We start from the raw sequence: 12,759 nt of genomic DNA on the forward strand, positions 1-12,759 counted from the left end.
TTCGTGTACACAACTCCCTACAGTGACTTTTTGAGTAAACGGGCCCAAATGTTTCAACCACACTGCCACACTGCACTAAAACCTTAAGATGATTAGCGGTTTTCTTAAAACCTAGCCCACATATAATGTGTTTAAAGAAGCAAGACGGCTTTTCCAAGCTTTGAGTTCAAAGTCTGTGAAGCAAGGGGTCAGAATGCCGATGGGCTAAACAAAGAGTAGCCAAAATGGGCTTTGAGGGATTTGAAATTTAGGCCCCTGGACCCCTTTGATCATAACAGAGCTGCAGCCATAGAAATACTAAGTATCAAGTGCCTGAAACGGCGCTGCAGCCAGAGAATTGTTAGTTTGCCAAAGAAACATTTGTTTAAAAAAGACTCATAATGTGGCATGACAATGTCAAGTTATAATAAATAAGCACCTAAGTTGCCTTATTTTAAGAGTTAAAAAAATAAAAGACTGAGACTGAGTTTAATTTACAGTAGATGTTTTACTTTTTTACAAATTGCAGCTAAAGGTTTCCATGATTTCTTCATAAAGTTGCATCTTCAACTAATTACATATAAAGATTAAATTTGGTTATAAACAAGCTTTTCATCACCATCTGTTTTAATGTTAGGGGCTAACTCACAAAGATTCAACTGGCTAATTAGTTCGAGCTTCCCTCTCGGAGACTGGCCATCAGCGCGGCACCACAAACAAGAAAAACATGATTGAAACCTAAACAGAACAGATTTTTTTCCGCTCTTGAACGGCACCGAGCAGTTAAGTAGCCATTTAATAAAACTATTAACTCCAGGAGAATCTGATTTCTTTCTGTAATTTTAGGAGGTGATTTTTGATGTAAAATACATAAAAAAGTTCCAAGATTTAGGATGTCTAAAGTAAACAAACTACCTGTGTTATGATTATTAAACAGTATAAACTTTACATTACAGTTATTCACAGAGTATTATATGGTAAAATATACATACATATATATATATATATATATATATATATATATATATATATATATATATATATATATATATAAAGAGGAGCTAGCTATCCATATATTGGATCAAAATTTTATATTTTTGCTAAAAAAACAATCCTGTAATGTACATCTTTCAGTGCAAAGATTAGCATTTTTATTAGCTGTGCATCGATGCCATGCTTTCATTCTTTTTAAACACAGAAACAGTTTTGTTTACCTGTTTTGTAGCTACAGTTTCGCCAGCGTCAGCGTCAGCCTGAAGAAGCCGGCAGCCGTCGGCGAAACTGTAGCTACAAAACAGGTAAACAAAACTGTTTCTATGTTTAAAAATAACGAAAGCATGGAATTAGAACCACGACACAGCAAGAACACACCTAAGATGTGCATCGATGGTTATGAGAGCCGATACTGATTTCCAACTCCTGCACCCATCTGATCAGCCGATAACCACTTTGTATCAGATCTAATTGCTGAATCTGATTCATCTCACAGGACATGTTACAATGAACAAAACACTTTTGAAAAAATACTTCTGTTTAAATAGAACGCTAAGACTCCGACATTAGCGCTTACGCCAGGGACACACTGGCCGCGGAAGCGCCGCGAAAATGGGGCCGCCTTCATTCGGCGCCCTTGTTAAGCTATTCTATAGACCACATGGGCCGCCGAAGCGCCGCGAATCGCCTCGCGCCGGCGCCCCAGCCCGCGCCGTGCAGCGATCATTTCGGCGTCGGCTCTATTTTTTTCGCGAGCCGCGGGTGAATCGCGTCAATTCTGGCAGGAAGTCAAACCTAGACAAAAGAGGCAGGCCGGTAAAGTTAACAAAATAAAGCATTTCAAAATAAAATTCCGCAATAGTCAAATGTGTTCGTAATCAGACACTGCAGAAAAACCACACGTACACACACACACATCGAACTTGTGTGCGTGTGTGACCACGTGAAGGGGTGTGTGGTTTTGGGTGTCTTTTCACCGGAGCAAACAGGACAGAGAGGTAGAAAGTCTGAGGCAAGCAGTTAAGATGGATGACTTTAAATTACCCTCCTTGAACCGTCACCTTATCGTGGTGGAGGAGTTTGAGTGCCCTAATGATCCTAGGAGCTATGTTGTCTGGGGCACTAAGTGCCCCTGGTAGGGTCTCCCATGACAAATTGGTCTTAGGTGAAGGGTGAGACAAAGAACGGTTCGAAGGATCTTTCATGGCGGTTAAAACGAAGAGTCGGAGTACCCGGCCCGGAGGGTTACCGGGGTCCCACCCTGGAGCCAGGCCTGGGGTTGGGGCCCGTGAGCGAGCGCCTGGTGGCCGGGCTTTCGCCCATGGGGCCCGGCCCGGCCGGGCCCAGCCCGAACCGGATACATGGGCTCGTCCAACTGTGGACCCACCACCCGCAGGAGGAACATGAAGGGTCCGGTGCAATGTGAATCGGGTGGCAGACCAAGGCGGGAGCCTTGGCGGTCCAATCCCCGGACAAGAAAACTAGTTTTTGGGACATGGAACGTCACCTCGCTGGCGGGGAAGGAGCCAGAGCTTGTGGCAGAGGTTGAGCGGTACCGGCTAGATATAGTCGGACTCACCTCGACACATTGCATTGGCGAAAGGAGCCAGTTGAGGTGGTTTGGGCATCTGGTCAGGATGCCTCCTGGACGCCTCCCCGGGGAGGTGTTTCGGGCATGTCCTGCCGGCAGAAGGCCCCCGGGTCGACCCAGGACACGTTGGAGAGGTTACATCTCCAATCTGGTCCGGGAACGCCTTGGGGTCCTGCCGGAGGAGCTGGTGGACAAGGCCGGGGAGAGGACGGCCTGGAGCTCCCTAGTTGGGATGCTGCCCCCGCGACCCGGACCCGGATAAGCGGAGGAAGACGAGACGAGACGAGACTTTAAATTAATTATGGAAGTTGAGAAACACAAGGAGCTGTACGATCCCCGAAAAACATGATTATTTACGTACCCATTTTGGAAGAAACTGCTAGGATACAGCTGCAGAGTTGGAGCGGGTTCCAAGAGATTCAACTGGCAGAAACAACTCATACCATAGGTTCACACACACACACACACACACACACACACACACACACACACACACACACACACACACGCACATGCACGCGCGCACACACGTAGAGGAAAAGAGCTGAGAAAAGGCAGAGAGGAAATGGAGGACACCAAGTGTTTAAAATAAAAACTACAGCTGAGCCGAGGCGCGCCTCGACTGGGGCGCGTCTGATCTGAACTGAGGAGCGGCGAGCAGCGGCCGAATTTCGTGAGCTATTCGCTTCGCGGCGCTTCGCGGCGCTTCCGCGGCCGGTGTGTCCCCGGCGTTAGTGAAAAAGAGGTTGCAGACCATGAAAACTATTAGAATCTGTTAATTTTTGTCTTAGGCAATGAGACGTTCACTGACCTAAAAGAAGAGATCGCATTTTTTTTGTGGTATATTGGTTGATTCTGATCATCAGCCAGCTCTTTGGTGAATTCTCTGATTTTCATAAACTTCTGTAAAAGGACCTAAATTTGGAAATTTGTTCTTATTTTTTAAAGAGCAAGTCACCCCCAAATCAACATTTTTTTGCTGATAGACTATATAAATGAGTGTCTAATCATGCTGTAGACATGTGCAGTCAATAATTTGGTACTTTAATGCATCTTAGTTAAAATTTAAATATTCTGCCTAAAACTGTCAATGCTGTACCCTCTTCAGGTACTGGTACCTACCACACTAACCATTTAACACTACATTTGAATTTAAATCTGACATCACGATTGGCTAAGAGGTACCCTATAATGTTAGCTGGTACCATATGATGTCACAATGCTGCTGTGAGCCTGTGTGTGTGTACTTGTTAGTGGCTCCGTCCTCTCAGTTTGCCAGGCCACGCCTCATTGTGGCGCATTTTTTCAAACAGAAAATGGGAGTGGAGTAAGACTGGTAGGGGGTGACTTGCTCTTTAAATTAATTGACTTCAATGTGAGGTTGTTGGTCTTACCATAAAATATCTCATGTTGAGGTTGTTTAAAGCCAGTTTTGAAACAGGCAGGCCAGTGATTCCCAACCAGGGGAACTCATACCCCTGGTGGTACTTGAGCACATTACAGGGTATCAGCCATTCAACAGCATTTGCTGTGCCCTGGTAAAAACCATTGGGCTGACATGTGTTGTGTTTAATGAACCCAAAATGAAAAATAAAACCAGCTATTATCAATGAATAGCAAATAAGGCATAAACAGCAACTACAAGAAGGAAATACTAGAGTAGGGCTGTGCGCCTGCATGACGCTCCACTACTGAGAGAGAGCAGGAAGACTCGTCCACACCGAATGCAGAATGGATGAGGTCTAGTTTTCGTGCTGCTTCCGCATTGGTCAAACATCACTGAGTCCAATCAGAGCATTCACACCAAATCCAGATGTGCAGCTCTGGAAAGTTTCTGCATGGAGTTTATTTTTACTGGACGCCGCATGAGGATTGTCATGAAGTGAAAGAAATTACATGAGCCAGACAGAAAGTGAGACGTGAGTCAGCATTACAGAGTTAAGGAGATTTATTAAAATGATTTTCATTTAATAATCATTTGTATGTTCTACTTTTGGAGAATCATCAACACAGTTGACTTAAGAGAGTACTTGCAGTATGAGAAAATGGCGTCAAAAAAGGTTGGGAAACATTGAGGTAGGCTACTAATTGTTCATGGCCTTTCTATAGAAACCCATTTCAAAACTCTCCCTGCTGTAGCACACAAGTATAAGTGCTCACTTTATTATTGCTGCATACGGCTCCGCCATTGTAGCCATAACTGTGGTTTTTAAGAATTGCAGCACTTAAATGTAATGTTCTCTCTACAGTGATCTATGTAATGTTTACTCTACTAGCCTCACTGAAAATGCATTTCTTATATCTACATAATACTAGCAAACATCTCTTCAATCAGGATACACATTTTATATTTGACACCCAGGGCTCAGTAACTTGGTTCTCCATAGAAATACCCTGGCTTTCTACACTGACCTACACTCCACTGTTGGATGAAACAACTACATGTTACATAAACAAATATGATGTTTTGAAGCAAGCGTTTTAATAATGAAATGCAAACAAAGATTTTGACAGAATGCATTTCAGACATCAAACACATAATGGTGAAAATAAAAACATTTTTAAGGGGAAACGTTACGCAAAACATTTTTGCATCGTTTTGTGCTGCCATGTGGATCTCTACGTTCCTCTGTAAATACGCCGTATGTAAAACAAAAAGCATCCATCCATTTTATGTCTGTTTGGTTTCAGGAATGATGTGCCTAAAATAAGCTGTTATAACAGTTCTTGTTTGTGATGTCACAAAAGGGGAAAGAAGATTAAAACCACATGTTACATGCGAGAGAGAGAGTTGCTGCTAGAAGAGCAGTAGCTCTACTCTAAGCCCCTCCTAGATATTGGAGTTCCTCACTTAATAGTAGCCTGAGTGGGGGATGGATATGAGTAGCCAGCTCTAGCTTGTTTTCTTAAAGGGGCATTATGGAAGTTTGACAGCCAAAACATGTATAGAAATAATAAATTTCTTCTTCATACATTCTCCTGCAATGCCCTGGTCCTGTAGAATGAGCCCTGACATTTTTACTGTGATTGCCTATTTTTCTGTAAAATCACAGAAAAAGAGAGCTGCTCGGGTCGAGCAGGCTGCTTCATGCGCGTTCACGCTCAGGCATAGCCCTCCGAACCGTTCTTTGAACGTTGTTTCAGCTATCATCAGGATATAAATGTTACAGATACCACAGATGTCACTGGCGCTTTAGCTTGTCTCGTAAAACGGTGGGCTTTAGTGCAGAAGATCCGGGTTTGATTCTGGATGTGAACATAGTTTATTTAGAGTTTCTTTTTTACATTAATGGTATATTTTTTTACAGTAAGATGCCCACATTTTTATTTGAGACTCGCCGAAAGGCATTGAATTCACAGATAAAAAAGATGTGGGTTCAACTTCAATTTTGGAACAATTTTTCAAGCACGGGAATGGAATGATCGGAGCATGCAGGAGGACTGACCCATCTTAAACCTTTGTTGGCTGTGCTGAAGAGAAAGGTACAGAACCAAATTATTTAATTAATTAGCTGTGCGTTCTCCTGTCCTCTGTCCTCCGGGCCACACACACACACAAGGGACTGTCTCAGCTGTTATTTTCGTTAAGGAGTGTGCACGTACAGCATGCGCTCCTCGTGCACGAGCCTACTATTGAAGCTGCCGTTACGCTTTTGGCCTGAGGGGGAAATCGTGAGCATAAAAATTCAAAACTCCGTAAAGTACCTTTAAAGTGACAGAGCCCTGAAACGGCTCATTGTGGAAGGTACTGAAACTGTCAAGAACAAAACTGTGAGAGGGCTTTTGTGTAAACAACTTTCTATAGACCATAGAACCACAAGAACGTTTTCAAAAAGTCATAATTTGTTTTCTTGCCAAACTGTAGCATTCAGGTTTATCACCATTAACATGAATAGTAGCTTTCCTAACATACATATGATATGGAATGTAGAAAAATATAATGGCCATCTTGTTTTAATTGTTCACGTGTTCTCTCTTTCTTTCTCTAAGGTGACAGGACCATTACTCCAAAGTCATTACTTATCAGCAGTATCACTGAGGATTAATGGTTTCACTTCTGCTAGTAAGAAATGTTCAAGTTGTCCCGATTATCAGTGCAAGAAAAAGAATAATGGTTATTTGTCATTGTGTTAAACAGTGGGGGACTAATCTAACAAAACACTCAGAACCGCTGTTAACCCTTTGCTGGTGAGTCTGAGATGGACGCGTGCTGGACCGAGGGCAATGGTCAAGATTCTGTCTTGAATGAAGACTCACATAAATCTGAGCTTTATTATTTATAAGCAGGTGTAGACATGTGAGAGGAACAAATTTGAGCTAAAACAATCCAAACACAGTCAAAAATGTAATTAATCCATGCTTTTAGTGCTTTTGTAGAATGGCTACACACAAAAAATCCAAGATGATGCAATAGATTTTAGACTAATGTAACATGAATTTCATTCTAATGGGTAAAAATGTAAAAAGTTGCACTAAATGGAAACGATTGTGGTAAATGAGGCTAAGAATTTAGATTTGGATTGGGATTTATGGTTTGTTTGTAAAGCCAACAATTACCACCACTGGTATGTGCCACACTACCCATTTAACACATTTGTCTTGTGAAGGATTTTTTTTTCCAGTGGTATAGTCCCTGAAGCTTTTGCACTGGTGCACGCTTGTTCCTGCTCCAGTAATCGCCTACATTATTTTCCTTGTCTGTCACCTTTATAGTATCTATTAGCCACTCTCTACTATCTGTTTGCAGGGCATTTTCTCTTCCTTTTTTCCCATGAATGTTTTATATATTGGAGGGAGAATGATTGTTCTTTGCAATGAGGCCAGTGCGTGGCCTCAGTAAGACAAATTGCTCCAGAACGCCTAAATGGCAGTCAATGATAACTCATTGTAAGCAGAGTAAGTGACTTCCAATGGAGTGGATAGGGGACAGAGAATAATGGCAGAGCACAGGTGAAAAATAGATGTTTGGCTCAGTGTAATTACTCCATTAGGGGGCTCTCTGTTAATCTACCCGAGCTGCAGCGAGTGTTTTTACAGCGATGCAGAGGTGAGGGGCAAAAAATGACTGCAACTGGACAGAGAGGAGCCCCTCTAACTCCACCGTCACAACACGTAAAATGAAGTGTTTACTAATGAACAGCCGTGCTCCCAGTTTGTGCTCTGTGCAGCAAGTGCACGTGGCTTTAGATGCACTGATGGAGTTCATAAATGAACTGGAGTATTAATTACCTGCAGGTTGGTCCCGTGCATTAAGCTGCGGACGGGCGTCTGGTTCTGCAAACCTGAAAAATATGAAAATGTGGGTTTTAACAAAAAGAAGCAGAATAATAAAGACGGACAAAGATTTACCCACCCGCTGCAGTAAATTAGGGCCTATGTGATGGCAAAGCAAAACATTATAAATGCAAGGTTTTCTCTGCATCTAAAAGTCCCCACAGCAGCTAATTAGTTCAACTGACCTACAAATAAATAAATAAAATAAAAATACGCTATGAACGTCTTCTAGCAGGACTTGCACAAAATCAATGTAAAAGCGCTGATGGTGTGCGTCCAGATGGGCTAAAGTCGCATACCTTGAATGCTACAGGTTGTGATAAAAAGGGACTTGCAAAGGGAAGGACAGTGAGAGGTGCCATTATCAGTCGGTGATGAAAACGAGCACGGTGACCCGATTAAGGCGAGAATTTCTGGGTCATGGTCTTGTTTTTCAATGCTTAATTTGTCTATCGATAGTGACACGGTCCGTGGCTCGCACCTACCTGTAATATTATCTTTCTGAAAGTCGTGGTTCAAACAGGAGCCTTGTCACTGTAACCCTACACGGAGCGGGTGAGTGAGGGAGCGGATTTAGCCTCCAGGCAGGCGAAGGGGAGAGAAGAGGAGCGGGGCGGGGGAGGGGACAGCACCGGCCGGATGGATGGACGCGCCGGGGAAGTTGCGGGCTGCGGCGCCACCCAGTGGACGCTTCTGTTCCTGGAGCGCCTGCTTCCTGCGCCACTGCAGCCCTCCGGGCTTCTGCAAAATGTTCATCATCTTTCCAACTTTTTCACAAATTAAAAGCTAGATACTCGGAGTATTGAGGCTTAGAAGTTTATTATGATAAAACAAGGTATTTATTTTCAGGGAACTAGAGATCATAGCGAAATCATTGTTTAAAATCAATGAAAACCATAAAAAATGACACAAACATTAAATGTTATTATTGTTGTTCCTAAAATGGTATTATGAACAAAGAAATTAGACCCTGACTGCACAAATATATGGGATATCATACGTGATCCCCATCAAGGAGTAGTAATACTGTGTGTATAAAATAGACTCGAGGGTATTAAGTAAATTAAAACAAATTTTAGGTCAATAACATCAATTTCCTTTCAGTTCAGTTTGTAAAAATGTCTTTGAAGTGTTTAAAAGTTGAAACAACACATTGCCTATACACCTATTTGTATAAAATATGACTAGATAGATAGATAGATAGATAGATAGATAGATAGATAGATAGATAGATAGATAGATAGATAGATAGATAGATAGATAGATAGATAGATAGATAGATAGATAGATAGATAGATAGATAGATAGATAGATAGATAGATAGATAGATAGATAGATAGATAGATAGATAGATAGATAGATAGATAGATAGATAGATAGATAGATGATAGATAGATAGATAGATAGATAGATAGATAGATAGATAGATAGATAGATAGATAGATAGATAGATAGATAGATAGATAGATAGATGGATGATAGATAGATAGATAGATAGATAGATAGATAGATAGATAGATAGATAGATGATAGATAGATAGATAGATAGATAGATAGATAGATAGATAGATAGATAGATAGATAGATAGATAGATAGATAGATAGATAGATAGATAGATGGATGATAGATAGATAGATAGATAGATAGATAGATAGATGATAGATAGATAGATAGATAGATAGATAGATAGATAGATAGATAGATAGATAGATAGATAGATAGATAGATAGATAGATAGATAGATAGATAGATGATAGATAGATAGATAGATAGATAGATAGATAGATAGATGATAGATAGATAGATAGATAGATAGATAGATAGATAGATAGATAGATAGATAGATAGATAGATAGATAGATAGATAGATAGATAGATAGATAGATAGATGATAGATAGATAGATAGATAGATAGATAGATAGATAGATAGATAGATAGATAGATAGATAGATGGATAGATAGATAGATGATAGATAGATAGATAGATAGATAGATAGATAGATAGATAGATAGATAGATGGATGATAGATAGATAGATAGATAGATAGATAGATAGATAGATAGATAGATAGATAGATAGATAGATAGATAGATAGATAGATAGATAGATAGATAGATGATAGATAGATAGATAGATGATAGATAGATAGATAGATAGATAGATAGATAGATAGATAGATAGATAGATGGATGATAGATAGATAGATAGATAGATAGATAGATAGATAGATAGATAGATAGATAGATAGATAGATAGATAGATAGATAGATAGATGATAGATAGATAGATAGATAGATAGATAGATAGATAGATAGATAGATAGATAGATAGATAGATAGATAGATAGATAGATAGATAGATAGATAGATAGATAGATAGATAGATAGATGATAGATAGATAGATAGATAGATAGATAGATAGATAGATAGATAGATAGATAGATGATAGATAGATAGATAGATAGATAGATAGATAGATAGATAGATAGATAGATAGATAGATAGATAGATAGATAGATAGATAGATAGATAGATAGATAGATGATAGATAGATAGATAGATAGATAGATAGATAGATAGATAGATAGATAGATAGATAGATAGATAGATAGATGGATGATAGATAGATAGATAGATAGATAGATAGATGATAGATAGATAGATGATAGATAGATAGATAGATAGATAGATAGATAGATAGATAGATGATAGATAGATAGATAGATAGATAGATAGATAGATAGATAGATAGATAGATGATAGATAGATAGATAGATAGATAGATAGATAGATAGATAGATAGATAGATAGATAGATAGATAGATAGATAGATAGATAGATAGATAGATAGATAGATGATAGATAATAGATAGATATTCTCTCAATTTTAATTAAACAAAAATTTTGCAGCTTTTCCATTCAAATTGCACTGAAACTGCTATTTTGTTGGCCTTTGGTGTAGAGCAACAAACAAGTTCATAGTGTCTGTGGTCTTTGCTTCTCAGGGCGTCCTTTGCATCACACACAGTTGCCTTCATCTCATGCAAATGCAGCACAAAAAATGATATTGAGCTATAAAGACGTGGCAGTCAGGCTTTTTTCTTCTTTTTTATGGCTGTGCTTAGTGTTTGAAGTCCTAAATGTGACAGAAGACTTCAAGAGAAAAGACCCAAGACTGGCAGTCTGAAGATGAGTGAGAGGCGGATAGGGAGCATGTTTTTTTTCCCATCCAGAGGGATATTCTGTGGCCAAGCTTGATTATTAGAGATGAAGGACAGGCTGAGAGGATGTGGGATTGTGAAATTCTTGATTCATTGCACTAAAGCCCCCCCTCTCGTAGCTATGTCATTCTCATGCACTCAGTTTTCTGTGGGTTTGTGGCTTGCACACTGTTGATTTTCCTTTTTTTCTTCTGCAGAGCTGAATTCCATTCAGATTTGTTGATAATAAGCAGAAACAAATTGAGTAAAATGGAAATGAAGCTTGCTTTGAGCTGTAGAGCATTATTTTGTTTTTTTAAATAAAATAATGCTAATGTTAAGATTTCAAATCTAACAAGAGCTGACTGAAGTTTATTGTTTCAACCCCATGAATAACAATCATCTTCCTCATCTTCATCACTACACAAACAGACAACACTTTCTTTGGTGTGGTGTGAAACCCTGGCTCTGGATTTCAAAACCTCTGTTCCCCTTTCTGTGAGAATCTGTGCTTCATTCGATGCCCTGTCCATTATTGCCAGCATATTTGAAAAGTGCTAAGCCTTGAAACGAGTCCCATATTATTTCAAGCCGGACTGAACATTTCACGGCGGGAGGCAGAAAATGAGACCTTCCCTCAAGAGACTGCCTGCAGTGCATTCTACTTGGTGAAGCAAACGGAAGGTCTCATACTGTGCAAAACACACTTGAACAAACAATTATATATTTATCCACTGCACTTGTGAGATTTGTCTGTATTTTTTTGTGTTTGTCGGAGTACAGAAAAATGGGAAAGATGCAAAATTGAGGGAAAAGTAGGAGTAGGAAACTTTTCTTACTGGGTGTTTGCTTGCAACAATTTGTGTGAACATGGGGGACAGTTTGGTTTTTCCCTGACCCACAACATCTAGTATTTTGCTACCAACAGTGGAAGCGTATCCAAGGGAAAGCCGAGCTCCTTTTGAGCTGCAGTCAGTGTACAACAGAGCTGAAAACAGGAAGCTAACCAGATTGATTCTTGAATCACCTCCTTGAAATAAGATCCCAGTCTTGTGAGATTAGCCCATGCTCCGGTGCACGATTTTATAAACGTGTAACAGAGTAGACCCAAGGCAGTTGTCTGGTAATAATGATGTCTTTGGATTGATTTGGTGGACTTTCTTCAGTTGCAGCCAAGCTTTCTATTTTTTACAGGCAGAGTGTTCAAAGGTTCAAGGAAGCAGAATGTAGAGTATAAACTCTTTATACATGTATGTATAATAACTCTTTCATTCATTTTGCAGTGATATTCTATTCTATTCTATTTTATTCTAGCAAACACTCAGATGGGCTAAAAAGTCACCTAATCCTTTGTCAGGCAGAAAGTGTTCATAATATAGACACCATCTTTTTATGAATCTTAATATTGCAATACAGTTATCAACTACAAATCATCCCCTTTTAAAGTAAAAGACAATTCTATTTCATTTAAGGAGTCAATTTGCACCTGAAAGCAGATTTGCTCCATGGAAAAAAAAAAAGTCAAACAACAAAGCTTTGCCGAATCATTAAAACTTCAGCTGGCAGCGACCTTTGGGAAGGATCCATATCTGTGTTCCTATAAGAAATGATGTGGATGGCAAACACTTGCGTCCTTTGTGTTTTGTGAAGATATTGAGTGTTTGAAGTGTTAACCCTGACACTACGCCTTTGGGGCGAGGAGGCGAAGGAAACATGTCA

At 39.8% G+C, this 12,759-nt stretch overlaps 1 long non-coding RNA gene across 1 annotated transcript in view; it reads right to left on the reverse strand.

The window, feature by feature from the left end:
- Positions 1-8,451, reverse strand: part of LOC139069658 (uncharacterized) — a 57,981-nt gene extending 49,530 nt beyond the window's left edge. The window contains exons 1-2 of the long non-coding RNA XR_011520348.1: positions 8,323-8,451; positions 7,793-7,845 (exon numbers count right to left, since the gene is read on the reverse strand). This is a non-coding gene — a long non-coding RNA (uncharacterized lncRNA). The remainder of the gene's footprint in view (positions 1-7,792; positions 7,846-8,322) is intronic.
- Between the last annotated feature and the right edge of the window lie 4,308 nt (positions 8,452-12,759).

Source organism: Nothobranchius furzeri, chromosome 4 (genome assembly GCF_043380555.1).
Source record: "Nothobranchius furzeri strain GRZ-AD chromosome 4, NfurGRZ-RIMD1, whole genome shotgun sequence".
Lineage (NCBI taxonomy): Eukaryota > Metazoa > Chordata > Actinopteri > Cyprinodontiformes > Nothobranchiidae > Nothobranchius > Nothobranchius furzeri.